Genomic DNA, 27,310 nt, shown 5'->3' on the forward strand with positions numbered 1-27,310 from the left:
ATATCTATGGATTTATGTCTTTCATCATATTTAGACAACTCTTCCCATTGTTTTACCAAACATTCTCTGTCTTGTATTTTATTTTTCTTTTTTTTCATTTTAAATAATTTATCTTGATTTTTCTTACCTTTTATATTTAAATTTGTAGTGTTTTATGTTGTCTTCTGGATAGTTAAAGTAATTTGGAATTTTGTTCAACAATTATCTCTTTGGCTGTATCTAATCTTCTGTTTAGTTCATGCAATGAATTTCAAATTTTAATAATTATATATTCCAGTTTTAGAATTGCCAGTTGACCTTTTTTTTCCATTCTCAGTTCACATTTATTAATAAAAATCAATTTTTAACTTTTGTAATATTATCTTATACTTGTAGATATCTGAGCACACCTCATGGCTTAATATTAATTATTCTATTTTTTCCTTGAGATTTTGTGGGTTGGTTAAGCTCAGCCATACTTTATGGGCTACAGTTACTTGGAAGTTCAAATAAGAGTTTATTCACTTATCAGACAATGTATATTTCCTAATGAGTGGTAGCATTTCTGGGCAGTTGACAAGTGTTGGGAAAAGTATAAACGGCAGACATACCCCAGAAAAAAAAAAACCCAACATGGCGCCTAAGCACCTCTTCTTCCTACCTTCTTCTTTTCTGCAGTGGCGAGAAAAGTTCCCACCCATGTGAACTCTCCCGCCGGTGCCAATTTCAAATCTCGCTGGCGGGGAACCTTAGCCCCAATGAGAACTAATTCCTGGGCTCCGGAGCTGATATCTGAAAGAACTTGCCAATAAACGGGTTGCCTGCCATTCATCTAAGCCCTACCATCTCCCCCTTAGTTCTATATAAGCACACTGCTTTTTGCAATAAAATTGGAATTCTCCCGGCGAAGTGTCTTTGCGTGGGGAATTCTTTCAACAAGGACACTACATATCATCTCTTCTGTGTGGCATGGTGCCATGCTTTCTATTCTCATGATAATTGGGTCATAAAAGGGCATATTCCTAAAACAAGTGCTCCAAGAGTTTGAAAGCAATTTTAATGAAATTTTAAATGAAACTTGCCTCTAGCAATCATTGAAATTATCCATAATTCTTTCTCCTGTAATGTACAAAGTTAATGCTTAATAAATTAAAATATATAGATGAAATTGATTTCCCCAAAAAAGATAAATGTTAAAACTAATATGAAATTATATTCTTTAACTTCTAGGTTAGGGGGATTTTTTTCAATTCAGTTGTTTTTGTGAACATGACATATTATGTCAACTATATGAAACCTTCATTAGCAAGATTATTTGGAATAAGAATCATATTTTCTGTGATAATGCCTAGAAGATAACTGGACTTTGATTAATGTAGTATCTGATTAATTAATGCTGTAATGGGATGTTCTGTTTATTACCACATTAAATAAAGCCAGCTATAAGCCTTTTTTTTATGACTCAGAGAGAATTTGCTTCCTTAGGTCTTTATCTGTTTTTTAATGTGTGTGAAGGAATTCTGGAGAGCATTTTAAGAAAGTATCAATTGAGGTTATACTACTGGAAAATCTAGGAAAACTACATTGTAAATTTCTTGGGGGATGAAAGAGAAAATAAAGAAAGTTTTCTTTATATTTACCTCTTGTTATCATCAATTTTTTCACCACTGTGAACAAAATACCAGAAAAGAACAATTTTAGAAAAGAAAAAGTTTATTTGGGGCTCATAATTCCTGATGTCTTAGTTCATAGATAGCTTACTCCAGTGTTCTGTACCCAAGGTCAGCAGAACATCATGGCAGAAAAGTATGGTGGAGTTTCAGTACATGAAATGATTGGGTTATGAGAGTCTTAATCTAATCAGTGCATAATTACCTTATGGCAATTAACTGAGTGGTAACTGTGTGTGGTGAGGGGGGCTCTCTGGGGGAAGCATAGAAAGCCTCCCTCACCACACACAATACACGAACACCAGAAGGCACACCCCTCAATGATCAACCTCCACCAGCCACATCCCACCTTCCTACAGTTACAACCCAGTTAATCCATATTATTGGATTACTACACTGATTAAGACTCTTATAAACCAATCATTTCACCTCTAAACTTCCTTATATAGTTTTACACAAGAGATTTTGAGGGACATCACACATCTAAGCCATAATATCCTTCTATCTGATCTAAATATAAGGAAAAATGTAAGCATATTGATCATTCAATTAAAATTTTCTGAGTACAAAACACATGCACAGCATTGTGATATGCACTGGGAATACCCAAAAATACAAATAACAATTTTTTTTCTCTCAATGGAGTTTGCACTCAACAGGGGGAAACAAACAATTAAGAGTATAGTTGTGGATGTAATTACAGATTGTGAGAGTATTGGAAGAAACAGGGTGATGAATGTATGTATTTAAGTTATGCAAACATGCATAGATTTATTTTGCTGTATGTCTGTACCATAGGTAAACTAGAATTAACCTAAGTGAAAGTGTAATATGTAAGTACAAAGGCTAAACATGATATTCAATGAGTTGAATCAGGGCAGGAACTAGGGAAAACTGTATTAGACAGAAGAAACATATTATAGATAAAAGCTTCTAAGTTAGGATTTTTAATATGAAGTGAAAAATTTTGTACATCTAAAAAATAATTGAAATTCCAACTGTCTCATTTGTAGATTAGTATGCTTTTTCTCTGCAGTTAATTTTTAAGTAAATTACATATTCACTGGGAGATTTTATTGCTTTAATATTATAATTTATTTTTTTAAATTTCTAATTTTCAGAGAAGGTTTATTTTATGAACAGAAGTTTTACAACAATTCCTCTTTGTCCTGTTCAGTTTTTATAATAAGCTTATCAAAATTAATACAAAATAAGCAAAAAAATATTAGCATAAAGAAGTTCAAAAAAGGATAATAATGAAAATTTGTGATTTTCTTTCTTAAAAGAAATATGTGCAGTGAAATGTGATTTTACAGTTTATTGACATGATTTGGAACTCTTTAGTGAAATAAAACTAATGTTAAGTTTTTAAATTTTAGGTAATTTTGAAACATTTCTGTGTTGTACATAATGATAGCAATGGCCTCCAAGGAGTATTAACTCAGAAGCATAATATATTAGTATTCCTTTTTTGTTTTTGATGCTATGGATTGAGCTCAGTCATACGTGACCACTGAACCGCATCCCCAGCCCTATTTTGTATTTTATTTAGAGACAGGGTCTCCCTGAGTTGCTTAATGCCTCGCCTTTGCTGAGACTGGCTTTGAACTTGTGATTCACTTGTCTCAGCCTCCCAAGCCACTGGGATTACAGGGGAATGCACCACCATGCCCTGCTAGGCCTTTTTTTCTTGCTCAAATATATTCATGGTGATAGGGACAGAGAGATTCTAGTTGTGAAAATATGACCTTAAGGAAATAATTCTTTAAAATGGGCTCATTGTTCTAAGCCCCACATGCTTTCCTTTCCAGGAAGCGCTACCTGGCTTAATTTAACAGGAAAAGACACATTTCTCAGCAAACTACCTGTTATTTGCAGGAGAAATGCAGGCCTAAAAAGTTTCAATCAAAGAAACCCAAGCTATCCCTCAAGGGGAGACTTTTGTGACCCTTTAATCCCTTCTGTCCACAAAATCTGTAAGAATTTATAGTTAATAATTCAACCATAAATGTTATCTTAGGCCAATGTGACCTATAGTTGTCATGCAATGGGGACTTGAAAGTCCAATGTCATCCTAATGGCAGTCAAAGTCAAGAGGTGGATCTGGAAAAGACTCTCCAGAAACTTCTTTGGGATACGCAATAAAACTGGAGTTCAGGAGAGGCACATTGCTTCATTCCTCTCTGTGAGGACTCACTATCTCCCTTGATAGTGTCCCCTCTTCTTTTTCATATTCCTTCAATAAACCCATGCCTATTATTCTGAAGAACATGTCTGAAATCATTCTGACTTGATTGCAAGAATCCAGATTGAGTACCTTCATGTTGCCTCAGTTTCTCTGAAGTCCCTGGCCCTATAACAATGGACCCACATGGTATATATACTTTGAGTCATAGCTTTGAATTTGAATTTTCATTGTGCTACATTATGGTTTTGATATGATATGTGCCCCTAAAACCCATGTGTAGGATAATATAAGAAACCTTAGAGGTAAAAATGATTGGGTTATGAGAGCCTTGATCTAATCAATGTATAAATTACCTTATGGCAATTAACTAAATGGTAGCTGTAGTCAGGTATGGTGTGGCTTGAAGAGATGGGTAATTGGGAATGTGCCATTAGGGTATATGTGTAGTCCTGGTAAGGAAAGTAAGCCACTTTCCTCAATTACACTCTTTTACCTTGATGCTCTGCCTCACCTTGTGTCCTGTGGAAAGGAGTTGGCTACCTAAGGACTGAAATATCTGAAGCCATGTTCCCCCAAATAAACTTTTCCTCCTCAAAATTGTTCTTGTCAGGTTTTTTGGTCACAGCAATAAAAAGTTGACTAAAAAAGCAATTGGTACTGAGAAATGGGGACGCTAACCTAACCATGTGATTTTGAAGTTTTTGAAATGTTTGGAATTTGCAGGAGATATGTTGAGACATTTACAGATGCAAGCTGGAAAAGTTTTAGAATGTTGAAAGCAAAGCTTAATGGGTCATTCCTTCGGGAGCCTGAGATGTGTGTGGATTTGCTAGCCCCTGAGATGCTCTCAAACAATGCCATCTTTTCTATTGCTTCTGCATGAAGACTTTAGTAAGCCTTTAGTGGCTTTGATGTCATTAGTAACTAAAGCATCCTTAGCCCCAAATTTACTTGTAGTTTTCTGGCCAAACTGCAGTTTTTCAAATCTTTCTGTTTTGCTTCCTGATCCTGATTATCAAAATAAACTCAGCTAAAAGCTACCATCAACATCTATACTGCTGCCTGCTTAGAAATTTCCTCTGCCTGATTAACAAGTCCATCACCTTTAAATTGAGCCTCACAGAGAGTCCCAGGACAAAATGTAGACAACTTCTTAACCAAAATGTAACAGGAATGGCACTCAACCACTGAGCCACATCCCCACCCCTACTCATTTTTCTTTTGAAACAGGGTCTCACCAAGTTGCTTAGGGCCTCAGTTAAGTTGCAAAGGCTGGCTTTCAACTTATGTTCTCTCGCATTAGGCTGCTGAGTTGTTAGTATTACGTGGGTGCACCACCATGCTCTCCTTAAATGTACTTTTCATTGTGAGATGAGCATAAATGTTTGTGGGCCAGGGAGGAAAAGATACGGTTTCAATATGAAAAGTCCCCCAAAAGCTCATGTGTGAAACAATGCAAGAAAGTTTAGAGGTGAAATGATTGGGTTAATAGTTTTAAAATGATCAGTGCATTAATTCCCTCATAAGGATTAACTGAGTGGTAACATTAGGCATCATAATACCAACTGAGTCATTAATACATTTTATGTCTGAAATAATTTACCTATTCACAAGCCTATTATGTCATGAGCTATATAAACAAGAGTTCTGGAAGAAACAAGTGAGATACGTCAGTGAAGAAGTCTATAAGTATTGAATATTTTAAAATAAAATAGTAAACTATTAGGAAGTTTGAAAAAAGTTTCATGTGAATCTCATATTTTTGTTATTTTTGAATCAAGGACTTACATTTTAAAATAAAAATTAGATTTATTTTTCCTGGATTTATAAATGATATTTTTCTAGGTAGTTTTTTGAATTCATATTGTAATTATAGTTATGTAACCTAGTTCAATAGTACTTACTAAAATTATTAAACAATAATAACTTTCCTCATTAGAAATCTAGGTCTCTTATTGTATCAAAAATCAAGATGAGTTCTAACGATTAAATTATATTTGAGTCTTGTTTTCTACTTAATAATATGAAACTGCTGGCCTAGTTCTAGCATCATAGTTGAAATTTTTCTTGGAAAATGACAAGTGAGTCTTAAAGTGGCACTTTCATGCAGTTCTACATATTTTAATACATTTCTTCATGGCTGCCAAGAACAATATGATCTAGAACTAACAGTGTACATATTTGTTACCAATAATTTTTGTGTTTTTGTATTTCAGCTAAGACATTCATAAAAAATATTTTAAACACTTTAACTTGTTTCTTCATGCCTGTTTTTCTTTCTTTATGATTATATTGTAAATTATATTACTTAGCTTTGAAATGTATTATTTTCCTCTGAAAGAAAATTTATTTTATCTATTTTATCATCCCTTTTTCAGATATTCTTGGGATACACACCAGCTGTGTCACAGAACAACAAATTAGAAAATGATTGCAATTAGAAGATAAGCTTAGTCATAATCCTTTTTTCCTTCCTTTAAGATCAAAACTGGCACTGCCATAAGATGTTACCAGAAGGCCCTATTATAGTCTATGCCAGGTAACAGATTCACAAAATTTATAGGGTATCTTCCAAAACTCTTATTGAATTAGACACATTTACATAATATGCTGAGTTTGGTTATATAATTTGAATGAAACTGAGGAAACAACTTGACTTTAGCACTTTCTTGTGCACCTATAAATGAGTTTCACTATTGGAAGGTTATTCCTAAGACTTTCTTAGAATCCGTCTGAATTATAAATCACAGATATTATAATCCACACAAATAACAACTCATGTGTCTCCTTTAAGAAATTACTGAGTTCATAACAAAATCTGGGAAATTCTGTCAGGCAAAGTTAAGCAGAATTGGATAAAAAATCAACACTTACTCTCTTATTTCAGCACCAATATTATTTGACACAAATACATTTCTCTTCTATTTTAGGAAAATGGGCATTTAAAATGCTTATAATACAGTGGTCCTGAAAATAACAAAATCTGACATTTTAACTTGAATAAAAGCTTAATGGTGTAAGTTTTTTTTTTTTTTTTTTTTTTTGTTTCTAATCCTAGCTCAGTTGTTGTATTTGTCAGAATTCTCCAGAGAATCTAAACAAATAGGATATATTAAAATAGAGAGCTAGGTAAATTTATTTTAATTTATTTTTCTTGAGTTCTGGAAGTTGCAAGTCTAAAATGTTTAAAGCAGGCTAGCACACAGAAAACTCCTGAAGGGGATGATGTTGTAGTCTTGGGTCCAAGGCAGTCTGGATGTGGAATTCCTTAGTCTTTGGGGAACCTCAGTCTTTGCTCTTCAGGCATTCTACTGATTAGATGATGCATACTCATATTATGGGGAGGGGGGATCTACTTCATTCAATATCTTCTGATTGAATAGTTAGTCAAATCTACAGAGTATCTTCACATTAACATCTAGATTTTAGTTTTGCCAAAATCTTGGTTCTATAGCCAAGGCAAATTGAAGCAAAAATAACCATCACAGTAGTTTATCAAGCTATATAAAATGATTTATATAGTATGTTCAAGGTCAATTATTGTGTTGTTGTGTGAAAGACCATTGATACTATCTCATGTAACTATGGATCAAGAGATTTATTGAATATTGTAATACATTCAACCAATAAAATACTATACAGTGGATAAAAGAGAAACTGTCAATATAAAGAGCTCTAAGATACAATGTTTAGTGAAAGTGATGTTCTGAAATATATATATATATATATATATATATATATATATATATATATATATATATAATATGCCAATAAATATATAATGCTTATTATGTATTTGATAAATATATTATATATATGATAAATTGTATGTATAACACATATCATGTTAAATGTTTTTGAATATATACATATATATAGTCTAAATATTATACATTTATTATAAAGGGAAGGAAAATGTGTACACTCAGAAGTGCTTATATGCATAGAAAAATCTGAGGAAGGATAGCCTAAAATTTTTTTAAACGCTTTACTGTAATTGTGTGTGGATGGGTATGCAGAAATCATGCAGCTAGGAAAAAGGGTCAAATAAAGGATCAGATTAGAGAAAAGATAAAGAGTATATGGATAAAGGATGAAGAAAGGATAATGGCCACGGGATAATTTACAAAATAAACTAGACCTTATAGAAAATGTTATTTTTAAAATTTATTTTGAAGCATCTGAATGCTTCCTTCTTAAAAGAAAATGATGAATAAGTATGTAAACAAATAGTAGGGAATATACTCATTAACATGCTCCTAAAGCATTTTTTTTCCAAACACATTGTTTTTATTTATGCACCTGTAAATAATATAATCATTTAACTTGAGGCATAAAATTTAAAATGATAACAAAATATCCCTTAAAATGCTTCATCGGACCTTATACTTTTAAATGTTTTAAATATTTATTTCAAGAATAAACACTAAAGTATTAGAGATAGCAAAAGTCTTTATGCTTTAAGAGAAAATATTTTTTTCTTTTACATTTTGAAATATAATTCATTTTGCCATACACATATATGCATTTGAAATTTTTATAAATGTGAACTTTATCAGCAATTCTGTAATTATTATTACTTAATTTTTAGTGCATCACAAGCCAACTTACACAAAAATATGCATGTTATTATTACACAAACTTGTATAAACTTGAATCAATTTCTCTCTCTCTCTTGCTCTCTCTCTCTCACACACACACACACACATGCACACACACACACCCACACACACCATATTCAAATGCTACCCAAGGCTTAGGTATATCAGGTTGGTTCATATGGTAAGAGCTTTCATTCACTCCTGTGTAATAGAATAAGTAAAAGGATAAAGTGTTGCTTTATGGGAAAACTTTATTATTTTAGCACTTCTTGAAAATTCTGGAATGTCCATTTTATTTTTTACAAAAAAAAACATCATTTCCAGACTATGGAAAAATAAACATGTCCTTAATGTCTTTTATGCTTTGGTAATTTATTTAATTAGTGTCTTGCGGATATACATGATGGTGAGATCACTATAGTATGTTCCATATTCATGTAAGTACATAGGAAATTTAGGTCAGATTTATTCTAATGGGTCATCAAGTCGTTTTGAAACAACATATAATGATATTTAGGAAGATATTTTATGTGTGGATATGTGTGCATACAAATATACATGAATACAATGAAATAAAGCTCATCTTTTATTTATACAGATATGTTTAATGATATCTTATAAAATGGTACTTGGACTTTTCTTCTATAAATTATTTAATAATTTAATATTGCACTATAAAAAGATAGAATAGATAAGACAAAACTATACAGTTGGGAGAAAAACTTTATCAAACTCATAGATACTAGGATTTCAAGACCTGGGTGAGAATTTCTGACCACTAAGAATATATAACTGTCAAAGTATCAACACACAATGAAGAGATAAATGAAGGTATAAAATCTTTCAGTTTATAGAATGAGATTATAGGTCCTATTTGGAGTAAAGTACAATTCTATGAATCTCTTCAAATTTGCCTTTTATATTCACACAAGTAAACAAGGTGGAAACATTGCTTTAAAAGAGAAGTGACAAGTGCACAAGAGAAAAAAAAATCTACTATTTAGATCAGATTTTACAAAGCAAAAAATTGCTTAAAATAATTTGTCTAGAGTGACAATGCCCATAAAAGAGAAAGAAAAAAAAATGAAAAAAAATGAGTGAGAGAAATACTGTGACCTAAATATGGTTAATTAATTAATTTTTACATGTTTCAAACTAGTACTTGAGTGTTGACAAGATGCTGGCAACTTCCAAAAGAACACTTAACTATTCAATAGGACTTTAAAATCCTTCAGATACCTTTGCCAACATTTCAGTGTTGTTATTATTTGAATAACAAATGGCAAAACTTACTATTTCACATTTAAATTTTTCTGGAAGTATAATATTAAGTGTTTAATATTAAAATACTAGTGTAATATTTCAAATGGAATAAATGTAATTTTTAATTGATAAACTCTATTCCCTAGGAATTTCTCAAATATATTCATGTTGTTCCATCTTGCTTATCTTAGAGATTTCTTTTTATACAACAAACTTCAGTAACATTATCAATGCTTTAGAATTACCAGCACAATTCCATTAATTGACTTTAAAATTTACCTTGAACTAAGCACATAATAAAAAAATGCTTTTAAAACTGAAATCACAGAGATGGGCAAATACATTTTGAAATGAACATTTTTATGGTGAAATTTCAACTGAATGAGGTTCTGTTTACTTTTTTAACTCTAAACAAACAACTAGTATTAGTTTTGTAGGTGGCTATGGATTCATTCTTAGAAAATATATATTCTTTACTCAGTTGAATTTTTGGATAAAACCTTTTATGGAGTTTATCCTTACTACTTTGGCTGAGTTTAAAATTATCCCATAACTAAGCAGCATAAAATAACTATTATGCTAAAAATTTCTTTAAATTGGGTGTCAAATACAGGTAAGCAGAGAGAGCTTGCCTTCATCCATGATGTATGGATCTTCAAGTAATGACTTGAAGTATAGAGACAGGAAATGCATGAAACCCTATTTCTTTATAGGACAGTAGTTAATAATGGAAATCTTTGGTATTCTCCACATGGCCCTTGTCATGTGGGTTCTCTGCCTTGACTGGTTATTAGTTACAGATAACAAAATTTTAAATGCAAATATCCTGGAAAAAAATGGAAGACAAAGTGAAAATTGTATGGCCTTTCGTGGATTTTCCTGATGAAACACTGTTTTTTCATATTGTCTTCTTTGATAAGACACAAGGTCCTATCCAAGTTCAAGGACAAGTTCCTTTTCATGTGGATCCAGAAATAGTGTTGTGACTGTGTTCTGAAAAATATAATCTGACACATCTACCCTTTGGCTACATAATGAACTCTCCACCCATATGTTGTACACCCAACTAGCCTTGGAGAACCCTGAATGTCTGGTCTCATTAGGGTTTTATCAGGCAGGAGATTGAGAGTTTCATTATCTTGATCAGATTGAAATGTGGATGAGTCTCATCAAGTACAGATTCCCTAAATGGCAAGACCTAGGAACTGAAAGACAAGTTTCCTGGACTTCCACTCCCAATATCCAGTGGTGGAACTGGTACAAGATATCCAATGTAGTATTTTCCTTTCCATAAGTAAAAACAAAAATGCAACAGAAACTATGAAATTCCTAGAAGTTTCCAATTTATAGGAATCTTAAAATACAAAGATATATAGTGGCAATTACTCAATTAAAAATAAATTCTGTTGCCTGCAAATGATTCATACGGACTCTTGGATATATTATCTGTGATCTTTGTTATCTGATTTTGAGTCAATGTTATTTTTTCATTAAATAAAAAAAAAGTAGCTCACCTTCACAACAAAGCTAACTTCCCAACTTGTTTCTTGCATTTCAATTGTGGGGGCTAAAATACCTGACTTTGAACTTTTCCTGATGCCATTGTTGTTAAAAACATGTAGTATTGCTTATTAATTGATTTATAACCCATCAGATGAAACTCTTATATACTCAAGACTCATAAGAATTTTTTTCTTTATTTTTGGTTTTCTTTGTAAATTACCTGGAATTTTAAACTTAGAGGAGATTGTATTTACCTGAGATCATTTGAGATAGGTACCTTTTAGATCCTTTGAGTGACTTGTCTGATTGAATGAGGCACAATATCACTCTTCCTTTCTGGGATTCTAACTATGAATATAATTATCTTTCCCAAGATTTGATATTTTTATGTTAATTAATATTGAAGAATGTAGAAATGAGAAACTATTTTGTTTTCAAACATCCTCTTGGAGCCTTTCATATCTGTAACAAATACATGGCATAAACAACCTAAAAGAGAAACAAAGATTTCTTTTTTACTCATGGTTTCAGAGGTTTCAGTCCTTGGTCAGCTGGCTCCAAGGCAAACATATTATGGCAGAAAGGGAATGTGGAGTAAAACTGCTCAGCTCATAGTAGCAAGAGGTGGGAAAGGGAGGGAAAAGAACACGCCAGGGTCAACAAATAACCTTCCAGTGACTCACATAATCCAACCATGTTCCTCTACCTACAATTTCAAATGGAAGGAGACCCTCATTGTTACACAAAATTACATATAAGAGGTTGTGAGGGGAATGGGAAAAAAACAAGGAGAGAAATGAATTACAGTAGATGGGGTAGAGAGAGAAGATGGGAGGGGAGGGGGGATAGTAGAGGATAGGAAAGGTAGCAGAATACAACAGTTACTAATATGGCATTATGTGAAAATGTGGATGTGTAACCGATGTGATTCTGCAATCTGTATTTGGAGTAAAAATGGGAGTTCATAACCCATTTGAATCTAATGTATGAAATATGATATGTCAAGAGCTTTGTAATGTTTTGAACAACCAATAAAAAACATAAAACAAATCAACTATCTCCCAGTAATCCATTTATCTATTGATGGATGAATTTATTGATGATGTGAGACCTCATGATCTAATCACTTCCCCAAAGTATCACCAATGAACACTGCTATACTGGGGACCAAATCTTCAATACATAAACCTTGGGGACAATTCCAGATCCAAACCATAACAGATCCTTTATATTCAACAAATCTTTAAATTTTATCAGCTCTTACTATTTAATAAATATCAGAAAGACAAGCTGTACTTCAACTGTCTCCTTATTATTCTGGTTCATTAGAACCTATGGTACATTTGATTCACTTGCTACTTTTCACTACCACAGTCAATAGTCATACTATAAGTTTCTACATACAAGAAATCTTGTAATTTTTAGAAATATTTTTATCACATTTACTTAAACCCTTCCCAAGAGTCTCCTCATGGCCACCACTCTTCAGCTAAGGATCTCTTAAAGGACCACAAACTGATACCAAAGCTCTTAGTGCACTTTTATTTTTTGTTATACCACTGCTTACTCGGGGAACCAATATTTATTTCAGTTTCTCTGCATAACACATTGGTCTATTACCCTCAAATTAATGCACCAAATAGCTTTTTATCCTCAATAAGTATTTAGTTTAAGAGTAAAGGAAAGAATAGCAGAAATGTTTTTCTGATCTATCATGTATATACATGCCACAGAAAGAATTGAATTTAAAAGCAAAATTCAAATGTATACTTCTCCACTTAAAATTTGGGAGTAGATGCAGGATACAAGCTTTGGGAACAGGGGATTTCACTTTCTTCCCACATAGGGCAGACTGCATAAATCAACCTTTCTATTGCTGCAAATAAAACATGTGACAATAACAATTAAAGGAGAAAAAGCTTATTTGGGGTATCATGATTTCAGAAGTTTCAATCAATAGGTAGCCAGCTTCATTCCTCAGTGCTTGGGCTAAGGCAGAAGATCATCATAGAAATATGTAGCAGAGAAAATGAGGTCAAGACATGACCACCAAGAAGCAGAGAGAGACTCCAATCTCCAGGGACAAAATATATACCCTGAAGACATAGCCCCAATGACCCACCTCCTCAAGCCACACTTTACTTGCCTTCAGTTACCATTCAGTTAATCCCTATCATTGATTGGATTAAGACCCTCATAACTCAGTTATTTCAACCTAACCTTTCTTACATTGTCTCACAAATGAGATGTTTGTGGACGCTTCCCATCTCATCTAAAATACTCTGTATAGACAATGTAAAGTTTCTTCAGGGCATGGGGATTGGATTACAAGAACAAGATTCCAGAAATAGAGCACATACCTATTGAAAGCTCTTCCACATTATTTACAACTTTCTGAAAAATCACTCAGGGTCATTCCAAGTGTTTTCTGTTAATTAAGACATTCACAGCTGGTGAGGTCATACATGCATGTAATCTCAGCTACTCGGGAGGCTAAAGCAGGAGGATCTCAAGTTTGAAGATAGTCTAGGCAGCTTAGCAAGACCCTGCTCGAAATTAAAAATAAAAATTGATGGGGAGGTAATTCAGCTAATAGAGTGTCATGAATGATTCTATCCTCAGTACTGCAAATAAAAATTAAAAACGAAAACATTCCCAAATTACTGTTAATTTACAAAAACAAAAGAAAAAAGAAAGAAAGAAAGGAATCCTGCTACTTCTCAGGAAGTGAGGTTATTTGGAAAAATGTGCACATGTGGGACTAGAAATATTTCTGTAGCTGCATTCTGGAAATGACAAACTGCCACAGAATGAAATTGCCTGGTAAATTTTTTAAAAACATCACTCCATGTGCAAATAGTTTATGTTTATAAAAATTTTATTGATAGAAAACTGATAATGATTGACATGACTGTATTCTTAATCTAGAACATTTTATTATCAGTTTTGCATATATCAAAATATTGCCTTATTAATCTCAATGAATGATGCTAATCCTAATGTTACATTACTCACAACAGTCATTAATACAATAATGCTTTTTATGTACATGTAGTTAAGCTGTTATTTCAAATAAAGCATTCTTCTAAAATATCTGACAATCCCTGCAATATTAGAAAAAGCTAACTTGAATAGTCTTATCTAAAAAAAAATAATAATAACAGTAAAACCTTTCAGACATTCTATTTTAGGACAGTTAATGTTAACCACTATCAAGAAAGTGGCAAACAACTATGCTAAAAAGTAATGGAGTTTAATATTTTACCATATGTCAAAATAGGCAAACAGGCAGGAAGATGTCACCATTGTTGTTAACATTTGAAAGGTGTATTTTATATCAATGTTTTCATTGAAAGTCACACAATGACTTTTAATCTATAAATTATTATAGGTTTAGGTACCATGGGAAGGGACTGACTTAAGAATATTGTTAAGACATTATCTAGGAATCTAATTATCTATCCTAATGAAAATGAGTATGGCTCATAAAAGGAATTATGTGAATTAATGACAGGAGACTCTCAGACTCACAGCTTACAGCTTCAGGAGTCTATGATTACATACTATAACTAAAGGCAATAGAAAAAATAATGCCTTTTAGGATTATTGTTGTAAGCCGCACTTAGTTATAATATTGTTCACCTCCCAACATACAGAAAAGCAGTGAGAAATTTACTAGTTTATGGATAAAATATATTTTTTCTTGAAAATTGATAATTATTGACAGAACAGTGCATAAAGGAAAATCCTAATAAATCCACATCTTGACAATTCAGAATTTATGCTCACTTATTCTTCTAAACTTGACCTTGGTGTTTAGTAATTTCTAAGAAAAATATATTTTACTAAGCAACTTAGAATATAAGTGTGATTATTGAAATTGTTCTCATCTGCTAACTAATTTCATGCCTTAATGAAATGAAGGTTTCTTGAAGTATTCCACCATTGCTGGGAATATTAGCACGAATAACATAGTAATGATGTCTGTCACAGAATGAATGGAATATCATGAAACAGTGAAATGTGGGAATTTCAAAATGTCTTAACAGCCATTATCTGCACATAAGTAATCACTGTATTAGTTAAAGATCTTGTGCATATTTATTATTGTTGTACAATTCAAAACACTAAACAATCCTGATCTAAAAAGCATCTATTGTTTTAGAATGTTAAAACATCACAAAAAGGAATGTCAATTAGTACAGTCACTATGCAAAACAGTATGGAGATTCCTCAGAAAACTAAAAATAGCTCAACCACCCCTGGGTACACACCCAAAGGAATTAGAGTCAGCACACTGTAAAGATACACACAAAATTTTTTATCTCACAACCATTTACAATAACTCTAGATACCTACCAATGGATGAATAAACAATGAAAATATCAGTGTATTTATAAAATGTAGCATTATCAGTCATAAGGAAGAATGAAATCATTTCATTTGTGAGTATACATAGAACTGGAGATCATCATGTTAAAGGAACAAGCCAGACTCAGAAAAAAAAATATCATATGTTTTCTTTAATATGTGTAATCTTAAGGAGAAAAAGCTTACATGAAAGTAGAAGGAGGAGTACTAGGGAAGAGAAACCACCAGGGGGAGAGACAGAGGGTCTAATAGTTTGGATTTGGAATATCTCCCCAAAAGCTCATGTTTTGAATACATCCTCCATTTCCAATTCATCAAGGTTCAAATGTGGAGTTATTAGGCAATGATGGATCCTAAGGGCTCTAACCTTTTCAGTCAATTAATTCGTTGACAGCTGAAGAGACTACTAGGAAGTAGGGTATATTTGGTGAAATATGTCACCGGAGAAATGTTCTGGAAGGGTTTATCTTCTCTCTCTGTTTTTGGGATACCATGAACTGAGCAGCTTTCTTTTACATGCTTACCTAACAACATATTTCTGCCTTGAGTTCAGCTGATCATGGGCTGAATCCTCTGAAACCAGGAGCCAAAATCAATCTATCCTTCTCATAGTTGATCTTGGTGACTATTCAGTCACAGTAACAAAAAGCTGAGTAAAACAGGGGGTAAGAGGGTAATAAGGAGAGTGGGTATGCTCAAAGAACATTATATGCATGTATAAAATTGTCACAATGAAATGCATTATTTTATACAATTAATACGCACCAATAATTATAAGAAAAAAAATCAACAAAAAACATTTGTAATAGTCTTCCCATTTTTAAATTTGTCCCTTAAACTTTTGTTTCCTTCCACCTTTGTAGCAGTTTATTTTTCTTATCCCACAGATAACAAAATAGAAGGACTTTTTCTATAGTAGATTTCATCAGACTTGGTTTTATAGATGGTGTAAACGGTACAATACTATGTGCAGGAAACTGACCTATATATTGCAGAAGGTATTGCAGCTTCTGTGTACTCAACCCACCAATAACACCAATAGCATTACCCAAGAGTTAAAACAACAATAAATGTTTCTTTTCATTACCAAATGGTGCCTGGGAATAAAATCACTCCAAGCTGAAAAACACTATTTATGAAATCAATAAAGCTACTTTAAAGAAAATAATGTGTTTCTTTCATGTTTAACAAAGTAAGACTTAGAAATTTGGGAAGAGATGTATTCTTCTATCAGATGCCTCATTAGTTAAAGTTTATAAAGACAGTTATGTACAATATGAATACATAATTAATTTTTCTCTGATGAAATGATAGACAAACCAGAAAATAACATGCAAAGATATGGAAAATCTGAACATTATCAAGTATCATGACTAAATTTACTTCAAACACTATAACCTCACTTTTCTTTCAAGTGAACATAAGGCATTCATCAAATGAATCTGTTTATTTATTTTCTCCATCAAATGAATCAGGAGATATCAAATAATTGAAATTATATATCATATGCATTATAATCTGTGACAAATTTAAGCACTTAAATAAATTACAGTACAGATAATATTCTAAAGAATAAAATAAAATGCACAAATTTAAATATGCTAGCTTTTGTGTTACTGTGAAGAAAATACCCAACAGGAGCAACTTGGAGGAGGGGAAAGTTCATTTTGGTTCATGGTTCCAGATGTTTCAATTGATAGTTGACTGAGTCCATTGCTCTGGACCCATTGTGAAGCAGAACATCATGACCAAAGGGTAAGGAGAAGTAAAGATGCTCAACTCATGGCAGCCAAGAAGAGAGAAAAATAAGGGAGGCTGCAAGTAACATGCATATTTCCAGGGCATCCACCTTCTTCAAGTGGTCTACCTTCTCCAAACATGCCCTATCTGTCTGTAGTTACCACCCAGTCAGGTCACTCAAACTAGGATGGACTGAGTTGGTTATAGTTCCCACAATCCAATCATTATATCTCTGAACATTCCTACATTATCAGGAGCTTCTGGGGGACACCTTATACCCAAAGAGTAACACTACATATGTGAAGGAAATGAGAGAAAACTCCTTGTTACAGCTGCATGTAAACTTGTACCAAGGTGAAGATAGTAAATTGCAAAGGGAAGCTTCAACTAGTGTAAGGAAATTTGATAATGAACAAAATACTAAGTGTTTCCTCAAATTATATCTTCACACATTTATGTTATTCATTTTAATGAGAAAACTGAATAGATTATAATGAAAAGTTCCAGAGATAATGAATTTATGTAAGTAAGAATTCAATACCACCAATATTAAGATAATATCACCCACGTACATATTGATAGGATGCACGGGAAGTACAAAACATCCTTTGGGTAGTAGTCCTGTCAAAAATACACAACCCAAATCTAACAATAAAGAAATATTAAACTTCAACAGAGACATATTCTACAAAATAATTGGCCTGTAATTTTTATATGACCACTGGAACACAAGATTTGAAGTATATGAAATGAAAATGTTTCAGATTAAAGGAGACAAAATACAATTCACTAAACACAATATGTTATCCTGAAGTAGATTTATGAAAAATATAAAATAATATACACCTAAAGATTATTAGTATAGTTGGTAATTTACTTGAATATGGACTTTTTGTTAGATAGCCCAGAAACATTAAATTTTCTATTTTTAATATTTTAGTGCAGTTATGTAAGAAAATGTGCTTGTTCTTTAAAATAAAATGCACACAGAGATTTATAACAGTTAAGAAAAATCATATCTCTGACTTACTCTCAAATGTTTCAAAATTTCTTTTAGTATGTTAAAGTAATAAAACAAATGGTTACAAATATTATTAGAATTATTAAATATAAATCATTGGATTACTTTCAGCTTGTACATTAAAGATTTATATTTATAAATCCACTGTATATTTTATCATAGAAAAATCTATTGGCATAGTAAAGGTATATTGACAGTGGTTGTTACTGACAAAGTGTTAACTCTTGACGAACTTTTTATAATCTTGAATTGGTTCAAGATAAATGTCAATATTTCTCTTATTTAAACCAATCCAGAAACAACTGCTATTAATGTCATAAAATTAATGTATTATATCTCATATTTTAAATTAATAATTAAAGTGGTTTTAATTAATTTAATTTTTCATTTTAATTCAGTGGTATAATTCTTCTATTTTCTGTTTTTTTCATTCTCCTCCACTATATTTCACTAGTTTTCTCCTTGTTCTCTAATTCTGTCAGTTCCATTGACATAGCAATAATTCTTGTATCATGTGGAACACTGTCATGAACCAAACAAATAACCCATCACATGATAAGTCATCACCAGCTGCTTAATATACAGAGAGGGTACATTGTTTTATGGAAACTAGAGTCAGATTGCTTGAGTTCAAGTCCAGCTTTGCCACTTCTGAGTGAACAAATTAATCTGTCTTTGTATGTTTCCCCATCTGTGAAATGTAACTGGTATTGCTATCTACCTCATAGGTTTATTATGAAAATGCAATCATGTAATATTTATTAAAGTTGTATAACATTACATGAAAACCATATCAAATTATTGGATTAAAATAATATATTTCATCAGTCTAATATTTGTTATTTTTGTATTTCTTTCCTTACCTTTCTTCAGCTCTGTTCATTGTGCTAGCAGTAACTTAGCAGAATGTATATTACTTTAGAGTAGTCTATCCAAGTAGAAGTCCTTTTAAATTCACATAAAGCACTACTATAGTCCCTTGAGGCTATTAGACATCTGTATTGCAATAGTTTTCACAACTAGAGAAAGTTCATACTAGACACAGTTTCTTATTTTAAAGAGCCTTTTACAACTGATAATACATTATGCTGCTGAAATATTCCTGTACAGAACTTATGTTGGTTGTCAACTTCAACAGTATATTTATTTTAAGGTTTATTTTGAAAGCTCTCTCAATGATGATGTGGGGTTATTTTAATGTCTGAAAGTATGTGCAAGCAATGTAGCATATGAAAGAAAATAAGCACCCTTATTAGGGATTCTCTTAGGTAGTTTCACATATAGCATTGATGATCCCAACCTGTTGATAGTCACACATTTGTGTAAACATTTCTCTGTGTTTCTCCTTTAGTTACTTCAAATCAATACACTGCCACAAAGTTGACATAACTTTCAAGTTTAGGTAATGAAAGATGGTGACTTTTATCTCTTATTAGCAAGCCTATCCTTTTGCTTTGTTGCCCTGCATGTTTTAATAAAGTAAGCTGCCATAGTGAAAAGGGCAGATTCAGTTGAACAAAGCACAAGGGTCTGAATTCTGTTAATATCTTTTTCCAGATAAGCATTGAAATTACTATGGCTCAGCCAATATCTTGATTACCGTCAGTGAGAGATGTTGAAGTAAGGAATCAAATTAGGTTTGCCCTAAACATCTCATCCCAGAAACTATGAAATAATGCCCATATGATTTTTGAGTCCATAAAATTTTAGTAATTTGTTATTTATAAGCAGATAATGAATCCAATATTTTAAAAATAAATCAAGTAACATACAATGTTAGAATGATTTGACTATATTAGGATAAAATATCTTCAATGGGTTAATTAATATTAGTAAAAATGTATTTTCTTTTTTTTGGGGGGGGGAATATAAGGGATTGAACTCAGGGCACTTGACCACTGAGCCATATCCCAGCCCTTTTTGTATTTTATTTAGATACAGGGTCTCACTGAGCTGCTTAGCAACTCTCATTTGCTGAGGCTGACTTTTGACTCTGAACTCAAGATCCTCCTGCCTCAGCCTCCTGAGCTGCTGAGATAACAGGTATGTGCCACCATGCCTAGAAAGAAAAATGATTTCTTAAAAGAGATCTCCATAGGCTACAATTCTAATTTCAAGATATTTTGACTCTTATTTCATTAGATAATCCCTTCTTACACTGTCCATAATCTAGTCAGATTTGCATCATTAAAACAAAATAATCCATTTATAAGGTGAAAGCTTTGTTTCAGATCTTTCACTTGGACCTGTTGCTTTGGGCCTATGACAACAGAGTACATCGTGACATTAGTGTATGCAAAGGAAGGATGTTTCCCTCTTAGTGGACAGGAAGTAAAGAGTAAGCAGAATCTCAATAATAACCCTAAATGTTAATGGCTTAAACTCACCAATTAAGAGACACAGGCTAGTAGAATGGATCTCAAAACAAGACCCAACAATATGCTGCCTACAGGAGACGCATTTGATAGGAAAAGACATACATAGGCTGAAGGTGAAAGGTTGGGAAAAATCATATCACTCATATGGACTTCGGAAACAAGCAGGAGTGTCCATACTCATATCAAATAAAATAGATTTCAAGCCAAAGTTAATCAAAAGGGATAAAGAGGGACACTACATACCGCTTAAGGGAACCATACACCAACAAGACATAACAATCATAAATATATATGCCCCAAACAATGGTGCAGCTATGTTCATCAAACAAACTCTTCTCAAGTTCAAGAGTCTAATAGACCACCATACAATAATCATGGGAGACTTCAACACACCTCTCTCACCACTGGACAGATCTTCCAAACAAAAGTTGAATAAGGAAACTATAGAACTCAATAACACAATTAATAACCTAGACTTAATTGACATATATAGAATATACCACCCAACATCAAGCAGTTACACTTTTTTCTCAGCAGCACATGGATCCTTCTCAAAAATAGATCATATATTATGTCACAGGGCAACTCTTAGACAATATAAAGGAGTAGAGATAATACCATGCATCCTATCTGATCATAATGGAATGAAACTGAAAATCAATGATAAAAGAAGGAAGGAAAAAGCATACATCACTTGGAGAATGAACAATAGGTTACTGAATGATCAATGGGTTATAGAAGACATCAAGGAGGAAATTAAAAAATTCTTAGAGATAAATGAAAACACAGACACAACATATCGGAATCTATGGGACACATTGAAAGCAGTTCTAAGAGGAAAATTCATTGCTTGGAGTTCATTCCTTAAAAAAAGAAAAAACCAACAAATAAATGATCTCATACTTCATCTCAAAATCCTAGAAAAAGAAGAGCAAAACAACAGCAAAAGAAGTAGAAGGCAAGAAATAATTAAAATCAGAGCTGAAATTAATGAAATCGAAACAAAAGAAACAATTGAAAAAATTGACAAAACTAAAAGTTGGTTCTTTGAAAAAATAAACAAAATCGACAGACCCTTAGCGATGCTAGTGAAGAGAAGAAGAGAGAGAACTCAAATTACTAGCATACGGGATGAAAAAGGCAATATCACAACAGACACTTCAGAAATACAGAAGATAATCAAAAATTATTTTGAATCCTTATACTCCAATAAATTAGAAGATAGTGAAGGCATAGATAAATTTCTTAAGTCATATGATCTGCCCAGATTGAGTCAGGAGGATATAGACAACCTAAACAGACCAATATCAATTGAGGAAATAGAAGAAACCATCAAAAGACTACCAACTAAGAAAAGCCCAGGACCGGATGGGTATACAGCAGAATTTTACAAAACCTTTAGAGAGGAACTAATACCAATACTTTTCAAGCTACTTCAGGAAATAGAAAAAGAGGGAGAACTTCCAAATTCATTCTACGAGGCCAACATCACCCTGATACCTAAACCAGACAAAGACACTTCAAAGAAAGAAAACTTCAGACCAATATCTCTAATGAACCTAGATGCAAAAATCCTCAATAAAATTCTGGCGAATCGGATACAAAAACATATCAAAAAAATTGTGCTCCATGATCAAGTAGGATTCATCCCTGGGATGCAAGGCTGGTTCAATATACGGAAATCAATAAATGTTATTCACCACATCAATAGACTTAAAAATAAGAACCATATGATCATCTCGATAGATGCAGAAAAAGCATTCGACAAAGTACAGCATCCCTTTATGTTCAAAACTCTAGAAAAACTAGGGATAACAGGAACATACCTCAATATTGTAAAAGCAATATATGCTAAGCCTCAGGCTAGCATCATTCTGAATAGAGAAAAATTGAAGGCATTCCCTCTAAAATCTGGAACAAGACAGGGATGCCCTCTCTCACCACTTCTGTTCAACATAGTTCTCGAAACACTGGCCAGAGCAATTAGACAGACGAAAGAAATTAAAAGCATAAAAATAGGAAAAGAAGAACTTAAATTATCACTATTTGCAGATGATATGATTCTATACCTAGCAGACCCAAAAGGGTCTACAAAGAAACTATTAGAGCTAAGAAATGAATTCAGCAAAGTGGCAGGATATAAAATCAACACGCATAAATCAAAGGCATTCCTGTATATCAGCGACAAATCCTCTGAAATGGAAATGAGGACAACCACTCCATTCACAATATCTTCACAAAAAAATAAAATACCTGGGAATCAACCTAACAAAAGAGGTGAAAGACTTATACAATGAAAACTACAGAACCCTAAAGAGAGAAATAGAAGAAGATCTTAGAAGATGGAAAAATATACCCTGTTCATGGATAGGCAGAACTAACATCATCAAAATGGCGATATTACCAACAGTTCTCTATAGGTTTAATGCAATGCCAATCAAAATCCCAACGGCATTTCTTGTAGAAATAGAGAAAGCAATCATGAAATTCATATGGAAAAATAAAAGACCCAGAATAGCAAAAACAATGCTAAGCAGGAAGTGTGAATCAGGCGGTATAGCGATACCAGACTTCAAACTATACTACAGAGCAATAGTAACAAAAACAGCATGGTACTGGTACCAAAACAGGCGGGTGGACCAATGGTACAGAATAGAGGACACAGAAACCAATCCACAAAACTACAACTATCTTATATTTGATAAAGGGGCTAAAAGCATGCAATGGAGGAAGGATAGCATCTTCAACAAATGGTGCTGGGAAAACTGGAAATCCATATGCAACAAAATGAAACTGAATCCCTTTCTCTCGCCATGCACAAAATTGAATTCAAAATGGATCAAGGAGCTTGATATCAAATCAGAGACACGCAGTCTGATAGAAGAAAAAGTTGGCTACGATCTACATACTGTGGGGTCGGGCTCCAAATTCCTCAATAGGACCCCCATAGCACAAAAGTTAATAACTAGAATCAACAAATGGGACTTACTCAAACTAAAAAGTTTTTTCTCAGCTAAAGAAACAATAAGAGAGGTAAATAGGGAGCCTACATCCTGGGAACAAATCTTTACTCCTCACACTTCAGATAGAGCCCTAATATCCAGAGTATACAAAGAACTCCAAAAATTAGACAATAAGATAACAAACAACCCAATCAACAAATGGGCCAAGGACCTGAACAGACACTTCTCAGAGGAGGACATACAGTCAATCAAGAATTACATGAAAAAATGCTCACCATCTCTAGCAGTCAGAGAAATGCAAATCAAAACCACCCTAAGATACCATCTCACTCCAGTAAGATTGGCAGCCATTATGAAGTCAACAACAAGTGCTGGCGAGGATGTGGGGAAACGGGTACACTTGTACATTGCTGGTGGGACTGCAAATTGGTGCAGCCAATTTGGAAAGCAGTATGGAGATTTCTTGGAAAGCTGGGAATGGAGCCACCATGTGACCCAGCTATTCCCCTTCTTGGTCTATTCCCTAAAGACCTAAAAAGAGCATGCTACAGGGACACTGCTACATCGATGTTCATAGCAGCTCAATTCACAATAGCAAGACTGTGGAACCAACCTAGATGCCCTTCAATAGACGAATGGATAAAAAAAAATGTGGCATTTATACACAATGGAGTATTACTCTGCATTAAAAAATGACAAAATCATAGAATTTGCAGGGAAATGGATGGCACTAGAGCAGATTATGCTAAGTGAAGCTAGCCAATCTCTAAAAAACAAATGCCAAATGACTTCTTTGATATAAGGAGAGTAACTAAGAACAGAGTAGGGACGAAGAGCATGAGAAGAAGATTAACATTAAAAAGAGATGAGAGGTGGGAGGGAAAGGGAGAGAAAAGGGAAATTGCATGGAAATGGAAGGAGACCCTCAGGGTTATACAAAAGAACATACAAGAGGAAATGAGGGGAAAGGGAAAAATAATACAAGGGGGAGAAATGAAGGTCAGTAGAGGGGGTAGAGAGAGAAGAGGGGAGGGGAGGGGAGGGGGGATAGTAGAGGATAGGAAAGGTAGCAGAACACGACAGTCACTAGTATGGCAATATGTAAATCAGTGGATGTGTAATTGATGTGATTCTGCAATCTGTATATGGGCTAAAAATGGGAGTTCATAACCCACTTGAAGCAAAGTGTGAAAGATGATATATCAAGAACTATGTAATGTTTTGAACAACCAACAATAAAAAAAATAACTTCTAGAAATAAATTTAACAAGCAATGCAGACAATCTATATAAAGAAATGGAAAATACATACTTTTAAAAAGAAAAAGAAAAAAAAAGAGTAAGCAGAAAACAGAAGGGTTTTGACATCCTCTCAAAGGCATGTTTCCAAAGAATTACTTCTTTCTACTAGGTTATCCTTCCTAAAGTTTCTTCCACCTAACAATAGTGCCATACATTGCAGACCAAGTCTTCAACTGAAGGGCTTCTAGAGGACAGGAAAAATCGAATTTAGCTGTCCATAATCAAAGAACAACAACAACAAAAAATCTTAAACCACCACTTTTTTATAATTTATGCAATCAAAATTTAATTGAATTATTCACATTTTCAAAACTATAAATAGATTTTCTAAAACATATAAATCTAACACCCAGAAAAAAAAAAAAAAAGCGTGGCCTTTTCAAAGATTTTACAGTTCTTTGGAACTATATCAGTGCTGAACTTAAAGCTGCCTGTGGGCTTTGTTGGGACACTGAATACTAATGGATTTTTACCTTTCAAGAAATCCAAGAGTGTATTATTGGATAGATAGAAGAGCTGACTTGCTTGTAACTTCAGTTCACACTTATCATATTTATGAGAAGTGTTATTAAAATTATTCCAGGAAAGAAAATGTTTAAATGCAGACTACATATTGGCTATACTGAATTTCAAATTTTCTAAATTTTCATTCTACTTTTTTATCCTGACTTCCTTGACAGTATTTTCATGTGAAAGGCAATTGATATATTAAAGCATTTTAGTTTATATTTTAATGAACTGATTCCATGTCTAACATACTGCTATAGGATATTCTATATAAGCAAACCTCACATTTTAACATGCATTAATCTAGAAAAAAATTTCTTCCATAGCTCTGAAACTTTTATTTTAATATGAAAATAAATGCTTCCTCATTATATATATACACACACACACATACACACACACATATATAGATGCGATTAAATTATATATGTCACCTATTGCTATATTTCAATATTAGATTTAGAGTAATTCTTAATTTTGGAATTTTCTCATTAATTATATTAATATAAAGAGAATCTGAACTATATGTGCATATAAACTTTGTAAGGAAATTTAAAATATTATTTCATATTTTAATATCCATTCTTATATTTCCCCTTGAGACATACTTGCTAGACTGTAACAGAATTATTTTGTGAGTGTGTGTGTTCATAAGTGCATCTATGTGTGTTTAACATGGTCTAAATCAGTACTTTTGTTGTCTCTGGGACAAATGAATACTTAATAAACACTTAGAACTGTCCTTACTCTTATGTGAGGTAGCAAGTTCTTAATTAAATACATGCCTCTTTTAATTATTGCTCTATGTAAACTTCCTCTTAGTCTACCCAAGCTGCCATAACAAAATATCATGCACTGAGTAATTCAAACAATGGAAATTTATTTTCTTGACATTCCAAAGGCTAGAGTTTTGTGTCAGAGTGTAACCATGTTGTGTTTTCAACCCTCATATCTCATGAGTCAATAACTGCTACTTTGAAAATATAAAATGGGTCTCTTCCCAAATCTAGATTTAGGTGGACAGTACAGAAGTCTCAAGGCTTCTCTGGATCTTCACTGCAATTTGGTATAATTCATTACACTGATGTCTTGAAGCATGTTCTATGAATAGAAAGGTACCACTGACAATCTCTAGATAAATGAAGTAAATGAGGTATTAAAAGACATTCTGCCTCAAATCAAATCTCTTACTTAACACGAAAGTGGTAGTTTCAGGAAGCTGGAGATTGTAGTTTACAAGTCTAAGAACATATTTCTCAACAGCAAAGAATTGGCCATTCCAGGAAAACAATATTGGAATCTACTTTCTTTATGCAATATATAGAAACAGTTACTTTAAATTTTATAAAGCCCAATACATAACCTGTAAACATAGAAGTTTCCATTTGGGGATTTAAAATTTACCTAATTTCAGACTACTAATTCATATGTGAATTTTGTCTAGATTTCTAAAGATTAAATATCATGATTCTAAAGAGTAAATAATGTCTCAAAATTGAGATTACATTGGCTAGTAGAATTATAAATATCAGGAGTCAAAAAAAGGCACTGGGAATGCAAGACTATATTTTTCATATGAAACCACTCACATTTAAACCCTGCAGCTAAAAAGACAAAAAAGTGAAAAATAAAATAAAAACCTCTTCTATACTAAACATGTTGAAATACCAGACATACATGGAAGAATGTATACCAGACAGAAAGGAAAACAATCAACTCAATTATATCCTATAATTGGGTATTCTCCAAATATTTCCTCATATATTTCAGATAATGTGAAATTCTATTCTAATTCATGTTTTCTGACACCAACTGATAATCCCTA

This window comes from Marmota monax, unplaced genomic scaffold, assembly GCF_021218885.2.
Source record: "Marmota monax isolate L192 unplaced genomic scaffold, Marmota_monax_Labrador192_F-V1.1 WCK01_AAM20220418_F8-fsc00025, whole genome shotgun sequence".
In the NCBI taxonomy this organism is placed as follows: Eukaryota; Metazoa; Chordata; class Mammalia; order Rodentia; family Sciuridae; genus Marmota; species Marmota monax.